Below are 15,802 nucleotides of genomic sequence, written 5' to 3' on the forward strand. Positions count from 1 at the left end.
TATTCCTGGTTAAGGAGAAAATACAAAAATGCAGTACATGAAGCAGGCAAAAAGGGATACAAATGTCTCGAAAATGAAATCGACAGGAAGTGCAAAATGGCTAAGCAGGGATGGCTAGAGGACAAATGTAAGGATGCAGAGGTGCATATCACTCGGGGTAAGATAGATATTGCCTACAGGATAATTAAAGACACCTTTGGAGAAAAGAGAACCACCTGCATGAATATCAAGAGCTTACATGGAAATTCAGTTCTAAGCAAAGAAGGGAAAGCAGAATGGTGGAAGGAGTATATAGAGGGCCTATAAAAGGAGGATGTTCTTGAGGACAATATGACAATATTATGGAAATGGAAGAAAATGTAGATTAAGATATAATAGTAGATATGATACTGCGTGAAGAGTTTGACAGAGCACTGAAATACCTACGTCGAACAAGGCCCTGGGAGTAGACAGCATTCCATTAGATCTACTGACTGCCTTGGGAGAGCCAGGTCTAACAAAACTCTGCCATCTAGTGAGCAATTTGTATGACACAGGCGAAATACCCTCAGACTTCACGAAGAATATAATAATTCCAATCCCAAACAAAGCAGGTGTTGACAGATGTGAAAATTACCGAACTATCAGTTTAATACGCCACGGCTGCAAAATCTTAGCACGAATTCTTTACAGACGAATTGAAAAATTGGTAGAAGCCGACCTCGGAGAATATCAGTTTGGATTCCGTAGAAATGTTGGAACACGTGAGGCAATACTGACCCTACGACTTATCTTAGAAGAAAGATAAGGAAAGGCAAACCTACGTTTCTAGCATTTGTAGACTTAGAGAAAGCTTTTGACAATGTTGAATGGAATACTCTCTTTCTGATTTTGAAGGTAGCAGGGGTAAAATATAGGGAGCGAAAGAATTTTAGAATTTGTACAGAAACCAGAAGGCAGTTATAAGAGTCGAGGGTCATGAAAAGGAAGCAGTGGTTGGGAAGGAAGTGAGACAGGGTTGTAGCCTATCCCCGATGTTATTCAATTTGTATATTAAGCAATCAGTAAAGGAAACGAAAAATTCGGAGTAGGTATTAAAATCAATGGAGAAGAAATAAAAACTTTGAGGTTCGCCGATGACATTGTAGTTCTGTCAGAGACAGCAAAGGACTTGGAAGAGCAGTTGAACGAAATGGACAGTGTCTTGAAAGGAGGATATAAGATGAAAATCAACAAAAGCAAATTGAGGATGATGGAATATAGGCGAATTAAATCGGTTGATGCTGAGGGAATTAGATTAGGAAATGAGACGCTTAAAGTAGTAAATGAGTTTTGCTATTTGTGGAGCAAAATAGCTGATGATGGTCGAAGTAGAGAGGATATAAAATGTAGACTCTCAATGGCAAGTAAAGCCTTTCGAAGAAGAGAAATTTATTAACGTCGAGTATAGATTTAAGTGTCTGGAAGTCGTTTCTGAAAGTATTTGTATGGAGTGTAGCCATTTATGGAAGTGAAGCGTGGACGATAAATAGTTTAGACAAGAAGAAAATAGAAGCTTTCGAATTGTGGTGCTACAGAAGAAAGCAGAAGATTAAATGGACAGAAGGCGTAAATAATGAGGAGGTACTGAATAGAATTGGAGAGAAGAGAAATCTGTGGCACTACCTGACTAGAAGTAGGGATCGGATGATAGGACATATTCTGAGCCATCAAGGGATCACCAATTTGGTATTGGAGGGCAGCGTGGAGGGTAAAAATCGTAGAGGGAGACCAAGAGATGAATACATTAAACAGATTCAGAAGGATGTAGGTTGCAGTAGGTACTGGGAGATGAAGAAGCTTGCGCAGGATAGAGTAGCATGGAGAACTGCATCAAACCAGTCTCTAGACTGAAGACCACAGCAACAGTTCTTTCTTTGAAGAGAATATCTGAAGAGGACCTGGCAGCTGTGCCGCAACGTCTGCAATTTTCGAGGCCTCTTTGTACAACATGCGATTTCTGCTTTGGACGAGAGGAACTATGTGGAAATCAGTATTATTTTTGCAAGATATCACGTTACCCGTTCAGTGAAAGTTGTGCATAATGCAAACTTCCTTCGTTGAAGAATTCTTGAGATTACTGGTGGCCTTGAATGCACGGCCTTGAAAGCTTTGGTAGTCGTGTCGTCATTGCTGACCATACTTTTAATATTGCTGAAGTTTTCAATGATACATCTTATTTTTACTCTACGATTCCTTTCGGTGTTGGGATACGTGGACGTAGTAAGGTGGACGAAGATGAAGTTGTTTGTGTGTGGTGTACGGGCCACGGTGTGTAGTAAAATGTAATGTTTGTTGGTGGTTTGACCGTGGATCAAAAGTTGACCTGACTTTGTATAAGAGATTTTCCAGATGCACGGCCTACGAGCAACCGTTGATCACTTGGTTTTGCAGTAGCACTATCTCGTCGACGTCTGCTGTCCTCTTCCTAAACAAGCTGTGTAAGTTATGGTTTCTAATAAAATCAGTATTACGCCTACCTCACTTGTTTGACCTATTCTGCCCACGTCCCGTTTCTAAACCGTTACGTACGGAAACATTTCTACACCTCTTTCTCGGATTCACAGCGCCAGATTTGCACCTAGTGGTTAATATTGGAATTTTTTTTAACGTAAATCGGTTCCCTAATAATGCACTGGCATATCTACCAAGTACCGCTGCCCACGCTGGAACTCTGTGAGTAACTATACTTTCATTATAACCAACAGTTACATTTATATAGATTTTAATCGAGTGCATGCTCGATGCTGAGTTACTACATCACGTTACCGTGATGACAGCCAAGCCCAGACTGAAGCTTTCTGGGTGGACTGGAGTATATAGAAGGGGACAAAATGACATTTTGTGACTTTGGTAATTATATATTAGTTTATAAATTTGCAATATGAGTATTCTGTTGTGTTGATTCCAGTAATAATGAGGTTTATCTAAATTACAGCTGGTTAGGAAAACATTAACGTTCGTGGTACGACTTGATTAATACACCGTATGCCTCCACAGTGGATTTCGTGATTTCATGTAAAATTGATATGTTCGATATGTTGCTGATTTCACATGCTCCGTTAGTGGCCTAGTTAGATAAGCGAAGGTACTACCAGATGCTTTAAAATTAGGGAATCAAAAACATAAATCCAAACTTAAAAAATTAACAAGCTGATGGGCTCAAATCACTATGCCAATTTTGGATGTGGCCAAAGTTTAATTACTTAAGTTAACTAGAATTTAAGTGAATGAAACTAGTTACTGGAAAGAGTGAAATTAGGGCTGTCTAACGAGTTACAAAAGTCAACGATTAGCGTACATTGATTTTAGCTGTGCACACTCTTCTAACAATTTCATTACCACTATCTCTTAACTAATAAGATTTCATTGATTTCAAGCTAAACTAGATACGGTACTAGCAGCAGCATACTGCAAACTATATCATGGAAATAACTTTATGTAAAATATCGCACAAATGGTATTTTGATAGTTTTAGTTATATGCAACATATACATTGTCTGCGTAGTCGGACACAGTTAAACATGTGGCAGAAAAAGGTTATTTAAGAGGAGCAGAATAGTGGCAGGTGGAGTAACCCCAATTTGCTATGTTACACGCTACGCCCGACAAGTCGTCAGAGCTTAGGTAGTTAGTGTTACCATTGCAAAACCGGGGGAATAACTAATAGTATATAACTTGAGACGTCGAAATAGATGTAGTAGAAAATACTTGCGAGAGTGTAGATTCACTTTAACAAAGTACACTCCTGGAAATTGAAATAAGAACACCGTGAATTCATTGTCACAGGAAGGGGAAACTTTATTGACACATTCCTGGGGTCAGATACATCACATGATCACACTGACAGAACCTCAGGCACATAGACACAGGCAACAGAGCATGCACAATGTCGGCACTAGTACAGTGTATATCCACCTTTCGCAGCAATGCAGGCTGCTATTCTCCCATGGAGACGATCGTAGAGATGCTGGATGTAGTCCTGTGGAACGGCTTGCCATGCCATTTCCACCTGGCGCCTCAGTTGGACCAGCGTTCGTGCTGAACGTGCAGACCGCGTGAGACGACGCTTCATCCAGTCCCAAACATGCTCAATGGGGGACAGATCCGGAGATCTTGTTGGCCAGGGTAGTTGACTTACACCTTCTAGAGCACGTTGGGTGGCACGGGATACATGCGGACGTGCATTGTCCTGTTGGAACAGCAAGTTCCCTTGCCGGTCTAGGAATGGTAGAACGATGGGTTCGATGACGGTTTGGATGTACCGTGCACTATTCAGTGTCCCCTCGACGATCACCAGTGGTGTACGGCCAGTGTAGGAGATCGCTCCCCACACCATGATGCCGGGTGTTGGCCCTGTGTGCCTCGGTCGTATGCAGTCCTGCACGGCGCCAAACACGCATACGACCATCATTGGCACCAAGGCAGAAGCAACTCTCATCGCTGAAGACGACACGTCGCCATTCGTCCCTCCATTCACGCCTGTCGCGACACCACTGGAGGCGGGCTGCACGATGTTGGGGCGTGGGCGGAAGACGGCCTAACGGTGTGCGGGACCGTAGCCCAGCTTCATGGAGACGGTTGCGAATGGTCCTCGCCGATACCCCAGGAGCAACAGTGTGCCTAATTCGCTGGGAAGTGGCGGTGCGGTCCCCTACGGCACTGCGTAGGATCCTACGGTCTTGGCGTGCATCCGTGCGTCGCTGCGGTCCGGTCCCAGGTCGACGAGCATGTGCACCTTCCGCCGACCACTGGCGACAACATCGATGTACTGTGGAGACCTCACGCCCCACGTGTTGAGCAATTCGGCGGTACGTCCACCCGGCCTCCCGCATGCCCACTATACGCCCTCGCTCAAAGTCCGTCAGCTGCACATACGGTTCACGTCCACGCTGTCGCGGCATGCTACCAGTGTTAAAGACTGCGATGGAGCTCCGTATGCCGCGGCAAACTGGCTGACACTGACGGCGGCGGTGTACAAATGCTGCGCAGCTAGCGCCATTCGACGGCCAACGCCGCGGTTCCTGGTGTGTCCGCTGTGCCGTGCGTGTGATCATTGCTTGTACAGCCCTCTCGCAGTGTCCGGAGCAAGTATGGTGGGTCTGACACACCGGTGTCAATGTGTTTTTTTTCCCTTTCCAGGAGTGTACATGTAATAGCTGCAATACATGTACTAATACAGCCACTCAATATTAGTTTTCAAATGTTTCGGGAATACCGCGTTGTAATTAAATTCAGTAATGTTAAAAAATAAATAGCCTTTAATAGCATTCACGTATAACATCATATAACATTAAATCTTCAGATCAACAATAGATGATGCAAAAAATAACACGTCTAAACAGCACTAGACATTTTGAATGTGATAAGGCCCCCTCTTCGTCACAGTTTCTGCTCTCCCAAGATGTTTCACTTATTTCCAGGGTCAACTATCCACTTACTGTCTCTTGTACTAGTCACGTGCTTACTCGGTTGCTTTGCACTGCCTTTTTTTTAACTTCAGTTCATACCTCTTTAATTTCCATCCTGTGTTCTATAAAGAGATCCAACAGAGTTCTTCATGTCCAATTGATGTCTCACACCTGTCGCTGCAGCATACATCGAGTGTCTGCTGTACGCTTTTCGTTAATTATATGTCAACATTTCACAGACATTTCCTTACTACAGCCGATGTCTATGTTACGAATTCTGTCTCTTTTTTTGCTTCGTGATAAATTAACTTTAATGATGTTTGTGCTTTCGTTACTAGAATGTTTGAATAATCGATAAAAATTTCGAGTAATGTCGAGCGTTGCCAAGCAAATTTAACTGGATTTGGATTTACTTGATATAGTCAAATAATTCGTGGTTATTACTTCGATATTTTTAAAGATTTATTGTGATAGGGTGCATTTTTGTGATTCAGACGAAGTTGTCGACAGAGTCTAAGTACGATAGAGACTGATGGGGAAGTGATGGACAAACATGGATCACGCTTGAAGCGAACAGTTTCATTGTGGCGAAGGTGCTAACAGGAAATCCTAGGAAGTTCTGGCCTCACGCAAACAGGTCCGTATCTTCCATTTAAATTCTAGTGGACCTGTGAAGTGAAATCAGAACTTTCATATTCCGCATTCAAAATTTACTTGAGCGTTTGTATAGTGCCATACTAATTCTTGGAGTCGCAAAGAGTGCTAACGTGGACATATTAATATTAGGACTCTCGCTGTTGAAAACGAATTAAGACTACTTAAACCGAACATTGTGCCAGACCCTGACGGTATACCATCAGCATCGTTGAACTGAATACGCTGCGGAATTAGTTCCTTTCTTTGCTCCTGTTTATTGAGAATCTCTTGGGCAACGAATAATACCGCTTGTATGGAAAAATGCGTAGGCCACTCCTATTTACCAAAGGATAAAAGATCGGATGCACAGAATTACTTCTGTCCTTTGCAGGGTCTAGGAACATATCGAAAATCCAAATATTGTGACAGTCCTGGAGCAGGAAAAGTTTCTCTCCAATGATCAACTCGGATACCATCGGGAAAAAATCACTGTATGACGCCCGGTTTGTTTACTTCATACAGAACATAGTGCAAAAAGTAAATGCACGTGAATAGGTAGATTACGTATTTCTAGATTTTCAGAAGGCGTCCCAAACTGTTCCACAACGCCAAATACCAGCCAGAATAGGGTATTACAAAGTATTTTCACAAATATGTGCGTGTCACGAATATTTGTGTAACAGAATCTAGTACGCTACTTTCGACTAAAAATATTTTACAGAAAAGAACGTAACACTTGGAGAGGCGTAAGAAAATATAGTAGGACCACATATGTTTCCAATATACATAAACTATTTACCGTATAGGTTCAGCAACACTCTACGATTGTTGTTCTTGTCTTCAGTAAAGCATTGTCATTGGACGAATATTAACAAATGCAAAAAAAGTTGCTGTAATAAATGGCAGCTCTCTTTCATTAAAGCAACTAGACACGATAGTAACCGACTACAGGACTAGTGTCGATCCTATCTCGCCGTGTAAATATTTAGGGGTAATACCAAGAAACGATTTGAAGTGATAGATTTACGTGACAAAATTAATGGGGAAGGTGAATGGAAGATTTAAATTAATTGGTAGAATTCTGGGAAATTTCAATGCGTCTATGAAATAAAACACTTAAAAAAAGCTAGTGTATCTTATTATAGAGAATTTTTCGAGATTTTGCAGTCCACATCAAGTATGAATGACAGTAGACTAGGGAAAATCAGAATTTTCAGATAGTGTGTTAAAGCGGACTGTAAGGTACACAAGTGTGGTGTCTATGGTAATGAGAAGTGTTCTCTCAGGAGTACCACAAGGATCACTCCTTGGTCCACACTATTGTTCTCCTTGTATGCCAGTCACGTGTGGACGTTCCTGTCTTCCTGTAAATATCACTTCAGGGGCAATGACCTCCGGATTTATTTGCGAGTCAGACCTGAAGATATATATAGTGTTGTCGTCCAGACAATTGACGTTCTGTCTACAGTGTTCAAATGGATACAAACCTGGAACATTCAATAAATACGGAGAAGTCGCAATACTTTCTAGTGTCATGTTAGTAAGTAATCTTTTTGAACTGCACGGATAGATGTCCCCTGTTCATCTCGACGTTATTGCAATGCAGTATCATAATACCTGAAGAATTTGGGCGTCATTTTACTTGAGCACCAAAATTTTGTATAAAATCGAAGGAAGCATGTACAGTCATTTGTTCTGATAACAGACCATATTTCGATACGATACAGCATGGCATAAGAAGTGACAACTCCAGCACGTCATGACTGAAGAAGAATCTTTGGGTGCGCTATAGATGCAACATCCATCTATTTGACCATGTCAGGGTTTCTCATCCCCAGTTACTGAGTCGATGAAGTAGGATCGCAGTACCTTGCATCAGACACCAATTGCCATTCATCACGACGTAACACCTCACTTCTCTTGTACTCTAGATGTGATCGTTAAACAAAAACTTTCTCAAACTTCTTCTCTGTTGCCCCTGTCAGTCTGTCGAAGAGGCTGACCAGCACTAAGCACACAATTCTGCGCCCTACTGCTTTTAAGAAACAGATGAAGCACTTCTTTTGTCAGTCGCACAGCTATCCCATGTAAACAAAGGGACTTTATACGACCAATTCCTTCCTGTCAAAAATAAAGCAACTCTCTCATGGTGTTATCCTCACGCTTCTTTCTCTTTTCGTAGCTCAAACTGACACTCCAATTTTCTCCTACGCCCTTCATTATTTGTTTCTTTCCTCACACCACTTGTCGCGCGTACAGTCGTGCTCAAAAGTATCCGAACGACCTGAATTGCATTTCGCCTGATTCGAATGCAAACCACATAGCGCAGCTGCCTAGCAGGTCCTCTAATCGCCCCTCGGTACAGTCGTTTGGCTATTGAAAATTGTTCCAAGAAGTCACCGCTAGAAAACACTGACCTGTATCGCAATGACTTAAGATGTTTAATGGCTCTGAGCACTATGGGACTTAACATCTATGGTCATCAGTCCCCTAGAACTTATAACTACTTAAACCTAACTAACCTAAGGACAGCACACAACACCCAGTCATCACGAGGCAGAGAAAATCCCTGACCCCGCCGGGAATCGAACCCGGGAACCCGGGCGTGGGAAGCGAGAACTTAAGATGTAAAGTAATAGCAAGGTACTACAAATATCAGGGAACGTTTTATCACAGATAAGACGGTTCTTCAGGCTTGTAAGTTCACATTTATTACAATAAATGACATACATGAAATGTTACCACTCTTATTATTACGTCAGATACGTAATTCACGTAGAACGCTCGTCGTATTCATGATTTCCTCTTCAAAGTAACATACCGTACTTATTATTTAACACAAAAGACATTAAAAATTTATGTTATTCAGGAGCAGCTAGTTGAGAATTTGTATTAACTTCAAATGACACGACGAACCGTCTCGTTCCGCATATGGATTCAAACCCAGGCCATGCAGACTAAGCCGGCCTCGGTGGTCTCGCGGCTAAGGCTCTCAGTCCGGAACCGCGCGACTGCTACGGTCGCAGGTTCGAATCCTGCCTCGGGCATGGATGTGTGTGATGTCCTTAGGTTAGTTAGGTTTAAGTAGTTCTACGTTCTAGGGGACTGATGACCACAGAAGTTAAGTCCCATAGTGCTCAGAGCCATTTGAACTCTTTTGAACCATGCAGACTATGCAAAGACTTCGTGACTGACGTAAACTAACAGTCATTCCTGACTAGGCATACAGAGAGTGATATACCACGATTTTAGACAGTATCAGTTAGCGAATATCAACTTCAAATTACATAACGTAAACATTGTTAACGGACGCGAATTCCAACCCAGCGTCTATTGTCATTGTTAACAAACTACGAGAGATGTTAAATATTGCTTCTTCACAAGTAACTTACTTGAAATGCCATGAGTTAAAGTTTGTGTCGGACAGGGATTCGAACCCAGAACCTCATTGAATTGTCAACGAAGACATATCGGATTTTCTCGGCAGTTGCTAGATGTTTTAACTGAAATGACGAGACTAAACATTAATTTTTTCTTTCCCAGGACTCCAACCTGGCACCCATCGCTGTTATATTCTAGAGAAGACGAACGTTAAAAATGGGTTTGGTACACCAGCAGCGACATGTGAGCATGTTTGAATTAGAAATAATATGACGAAGAGTTCAGTGCTGACTGGGAATCGAGCCCCACACACATATCGTTGTTGACTGCACACAAAGAGACGTCAGCTACCGAATTTTTCTCCACCAGCAGCTCGGAATAACATCCTTGAATTTACAATGATATCGCAAACAGTTCTGTGTCTCACTGGGACTCAAAAACGTCAGATACCGTTAGTGTTGACAACGAATGAAAATACATTAATAATCAAAATTATTACCCACCAGCAGATAGGTGTTCTCATGCTAGAGCTTGATAATACATAATGAAAGCTTTAGTGCTGGGCCAGGATTCGAACCCTTTCACACGCAATATATGGAGATGATGAGAAATCTGCAGTTTCGAACAAACAACAAATTTCAATCGAGCTGTATTGTCACGAAGGGATCAAATTCCGCGTTAAGGGCGGTCTGAGGTGCATTCCCAGATCAGAACCAATATTATCGACATACAGAAGCTCAAATAAAAGATTGAATAAGTGTCCTGTGATCCTACTTAGCATTTGTTTCGTCACTAGAAATGAATAAATAGTATAAGAAAGGTTACTGTTGATTGAGATTCTACGTGTCGCGACTCCTGACTCTATTGTGGTTCAACGTAATGTGTACTTGGTAGAGATGGAGTATCATGTTTAACATGAATGTCAGACCACAATGCCATTATACCTTCTTCACTTGGCGTAGCCTCAAGAAAACAGAATCTGTCTCTCCTTATAAAAAATCATCAGCAGAAGCTGGAATCGAACCCAGACCATAAGTACATGAACTTAGCAAAATGGTTCAAATGGCTCTGAGCACTATGGGACTCAACTGCTGAGGTCATTAGTCTCCTAGAACTTAGAACTAGTTAAATCACAAACATCCATGCCCGAGGCAGGATTCGAATCTGCGACCGTAGCGGTCTCGCGGTTCCAGACTGCAGCGCCTTTAACCGGACGGCCACTTCGGCCGGCCAACTTAGCATCAATCCAAGAGACCACCAAATTATCTTCTCCATCACTCATTTTTCTATCATAACAATGTTGCACCACACTGGATGAGCAGTCTGACACACAGACTCCCTGCAGTGGTTTGCAGCATGTTCAGTACATTCATTTACTTGGTTGACCGAATCGCCATGAACTAGCTGCCTCGGCTACCCAGTGTATACACTCGACTCAGTTTTGTAATCACCGAAATAAAATTACGAAACTGACCCCTACACAGAACTGCCAACACTGTAGGATGCCAAATTTAAACAGGAATTGTTCCTTTCGACTTGAACTACTCTATTGCGCTGTCTGTATGTTAGAATCGTCGTGCAGTGCAAAAGAAAAGTAACTATCTGTCTCTCAGAAGTCTAGATTCGGCCATATGGATTATCCCACAGCACTGTGCAATGCGCAAGTTCTCGAGGAATGTTGTTGAGTTCTGGAGGTGTTGTTGCTATGTGTCAGCTAGTAGCGTAACGGTAAGCGTCGCGAGTTTGGGTTCATTCATTGCTACATTTTTTAAAACGCCATACTGCTGTCTGCTGAAGTTATCGATCTAATGGTTCTACATAATTCCCTTCACTTCTCAACCCAAAATAGTCGCATGTGGAAAAAGGGATAACTTCTGCGACATTTTCTTCTTTTCAGGTTTAACAGATGGCCAGGCTCCAGATGCATCTCGAAACTTTTGTAATATGTATGGGGAGAGCGCATCGTCTTAAAATACGTCAGAAATGTATTTTCTACATAAGGTGTCTTGTGGCAGTGGCATTTTATTCTTCATAAAACCTTGTTTGACAGCTTTAATTGAGAACAAGTTTTCTACATGCATGTAATCAATAAACTACAAGTGCATTGTCAGACTGTTATAGATATCATAAGATAATTCGCATATATCGTTGACGATTAATTTCTCTCTCATGTTAAGTAATTTTTTAACAACCCTAAAAGAAACCGTACTAAAACAATGCACTGTATTATAAGAAATGAAATAAAACTACCCACGATAACCTTACGACGAGAGTCTGTTGTGATAAAACTGAGTATCTGTACACAAGCGTGCCTCTATCGGCACGAATTAGTAAAATACTAATCACTTAGATTTCGATTTGGTCTGAGATTGATTGGTATGCTGTGTGATACTCAAGTGGTATGCAAATGTGGCATTTCATAAATAAAGTTATGTATTCCTATAAACCAAAAATTTGTTTGTCAGCAGCGGAAAGAGGCATTACCTGTTGTGCAGCATTGTAAATTTTTCACCATTGCAATATGAACCCAAAGTATTTTTTGCGATTTCCTTATCGATGTGTGATCTGACTACTTGTAGGTCCTTCACAGTAGGGGTAGAAACGTTACAGTCAGCTAGACTGGAATCGCGAACCATAACAGACGCTTTCTCTCACGTTAGCACGTTTCCACAGAGCTAGGGTAGACACATGCGTCTAGGTCTCCTCTTACGAGACCAGTAGTGTCTAGAACTCGTAAACCGCTATTTGAAGGTCGAGATTAGATGCGATTTTCACGTGCAACGACTTTCTTGGGCTGAAAACCGAAAATTTACAATCTTTTGTTACAGCTCAAGCGTTAATAATAACTCAGATTATTTAATGAAAATGACAGGAAAAAATCAAGTGAACTTTGCGGCTTAATTCCGTGCACACCAGGAAGTAACTCGTCGATCACATAGTTGCCAAATATATCTAGTCTTGTTGCCAAATCTCTGTTACATTACCAGGAGACGAACCGATGTGATCCTATAGTGGGCTGGGAAGTGACCATAGTTGACGTCTCAAAGACGCGGCTGCTACGGCGTGGAATACGTAATCCGTCTGATTCACATTTCTGTAACTGGGTATATGGACTGGAGCGTAGTTACTAATAATACTCAGAACTGACTGCAAACTAAGATTCATAAATCAGTAACTCTCTTAGTTGTTTTTATATATGTTTCGTAAGTGTACTCAAAACTAAGAAAAACATTGACGAACGTTTTCGTGCCTAGCCGATAGTCGAGCACAACAAACAAATGAAAATAAAAAAAGACTGTGAGCATGTGTGTATGTGTGTATGTGTATGTGTGTGTGCGCGCGTGTGTGTGTGCGTGCATGCGAGCGAGCGAGCGAGCGAGAGAGAGAGAGAGAGAGAGAGAGAGAGAGAGAGAGAGAGGGAGAGAGATAAAAGTAAAAAAGAATGAGAGAGAGAGCGAAAAATTGTTGCAAAGAAACTGAATCATGGTATGTAAAGAAATATTTCATTACAATGACACGTTCTACATCATTACGAAATGTCGTATTCATGACCTATGGCCGGCCGGAGTGGCCGAGTGGTTCAAGGCGCTTCAGTCTGGAACCGCACGACCGCTACGGTCGCAGGTTCGAATCCTGCCTGGGGCATGGATGTGTGTGATGTCCTTAGTTTAGTTAGGTTTAAGTAGTTCTAAGTTCTAGGGGACTTATGACCACAGCAGTTGATTCCCATAGTGCTCGGAGCCATTTGAACCATTTGAATCATGACCTATGGAACAAGTATTAATCTAATCTAATCTAATCGAATCATATCATATTGCTGACAAGTTATGAAGAGGCACGAATTACAGAAATTTTCGCCAATACCAGTAACCAAATCTAAACTTGAAACAAAAACGACAGTTTTTGTAATAAACTGGGACTTCTTTAAAGACACTTTCGTCCCTGTTAACTAACCACGAAAGTTGTGTAATAGGCCTCCATGCAGAAGGAACAAAGTGTTCATGCATTTAAAGATGAAACGCATGATGTGAAGTTCTGTGACGGAGATACGAACCCAGCAAGCAATCGGATTTTTAACCAAGTAAAATCAAATATTACGTATCGGTTTTTCTTACCAGCTGCTAGATGTTAGAATATAAAATAAGACTACAAATTTTTGTGCCTGAGCGACAATCGAACCGGACACCGCCGTCCTTCTTTATCATCCACGAACATAGCTTAAGTAACACTTGGTTACTCAACAACAGTAAGATGTGTGTGTGTTTGATCAGAAATAACGACACCTATTGCAATTGTTGGCAACACATGAACAGACATTAAAAATGCACGTTATTTTTCACTAGCAGACTGGTATGCACGTGATAGGGCTTGAAATGAAATTATGAATATTTTTGTACCGGATCAGGATTCGGACCCTCATGCTTACCTCTGGAGGAGACCTAGAGAAGATTGCAGTCTTGGGAAGAGGAACGAAATGATTGAACTATACTGTTCCGAGAGATTCAGATCCTCGAAAGATGAGATACAAATTCGAATCACAGTCCAGCACCAAATTTTTCAACGTCTCTAGTTCAATCAAGTACAAGAAAAATATGAGCGCTGTTCCTTTAAATGGCTTACGTTTCATCAAATAAAATCTAATTTTCTAATGTAATTAAGTTTATTGGAGACAGTATTTATGTTTACCATGACCTCCGCCTATGTCATTTCCCAACGTAAACCGGCTCTGCCCAACTGGTAATGAAGGAACGTGATGTTTACTGCGAATTCTGGATTATATCGTCTTTCTCTTGAGGTTACCAGAGGTAAAGTAAATCTGTTTGTGCCTCTTAAAAGTAAATGCCTGAACCCACGCATTGCACCTGTGATAGTTCGTTCCACCAGACCATTGTGGCCACATCTCCCAGCCCCAGGAGTGTGCTGTAACGGATGATGTGCTTAGCTTACAAAATTAGTCACGGTGTAAAAAATGCGAGTCTATTGAATGGTTAAGTACAAGCAATCTTCTGAGGTGGAGATTATGCTATTCTCATGTCAGCAGGATGTAAAAACTCTTCTAGCCATCATAGCCTCGATGTAAAGCCATTTTGAAATATTCACTAATTCAGCGAATTTCTTAGTTCAAGAAAATCCACTGTGAAGTGTGAAGTTACCGGATAATTCGATTATTACCATCATTGATACTATCATTTTCTTCATACCGTTGCTGGAACACATGTGTTTAAAGATCATTTAATGCCTTTTGGTCATTATTGAAGTAGTTGCCCAAGAAGAGGTTCTTTCTCTGTCTACGGAGTCCTTTTCATGTTAATATCAAACATCAGCAATTACTCGCAGATTACATTAAAACTAAAGTAATTGATGAAGACGTTACTTGATAACAAAAACACGCTCCCTTTCTTAATTTGCTTGCGCCTAGAAATGTCTGTCGAATACTGCCAAACCAAAAGCCAAGGGACCTTACTGCTTTCCGTTATACGTCGCTGTCACTTCTTCCGCAAGATTTGGTCGACGTGACCTGTTTCAAGTTGTGTATGGCAGAGAATGTTTTCGAAAATCAATTGTTTCTCTTTGCTATAAACAGAAAGATTTTCATTGTAAGCTATCCAAGTTCAAAATTTTGTCATTGTTAGTCCAGATTTAATATTCACTTCTATAATGTAGGAAAGTATTTCACAGTTGCAAAACCCGCATCCGACTTATTGACCTTATACTCAATCGCTGACCATAAATTATAGCTCAGAGTGACACCAGTTTAAGTAACCTAATGTAGCGAAGACTGTTTGCCAGAGCTCTTTTTCACCGGAAAATATGCAATTCACTCATTGGGCTCCAATAGTACACTGTAACAGTAATTTCTGTATGAATGCAATGCAGGAGGATTGTGGAATTTAGTGGTGCTCTCTCTTCCATTTCTGTATACAATATTCTTTACCTAAACGGGCCCTTTATCGTTACAGGCCCTGGGCAGTGCATCATACTGCCAACAGTAATGTGCTTATACTGACAGACTTACTGTTCGTTTTAGCTGATTTTGTAATCATTTAAATAAAACAACATGACCTTCCAGTGGGAGACATTTCGTCCTCCTTTTCCTTGTGTGAAATTTGTCAGTAAGCCTTTCGAATTCCAACCAGCGAAATGCGGCAGAGTACAGCCAGTAAACGATTCACAAACTACGATTTAGTGCCGTTAAGACGATTTCTTTAAGCATTGTCGTAGCTGAGCGAATTTAGTTTCTTCTTAAATCGTCTTATGCAGCAACGTTCACAGGTATCTCAAATAGCAAAAGCTCTTTATCCAGGTACGAAAGTTGTAAAACAAACTTCCCACACTTTGAGTCAGGTCGATCTTTT

This window comes from Schistocerca piceifrons, chromosome 1 (assembly GCF_021461385.2).
Source record: "Schistocerca piceifrons isolate TAMUIC-IGC-003096 chromosome 1, iqSchPice1.1, whole genome shotgun sequence".
Lineage (NCBI taxonomy): Eukaryota > Metazoa > Arthropoda > Insecta > Orthoptera > Acrididae > Schistocerca > Schistocerca piceifrons.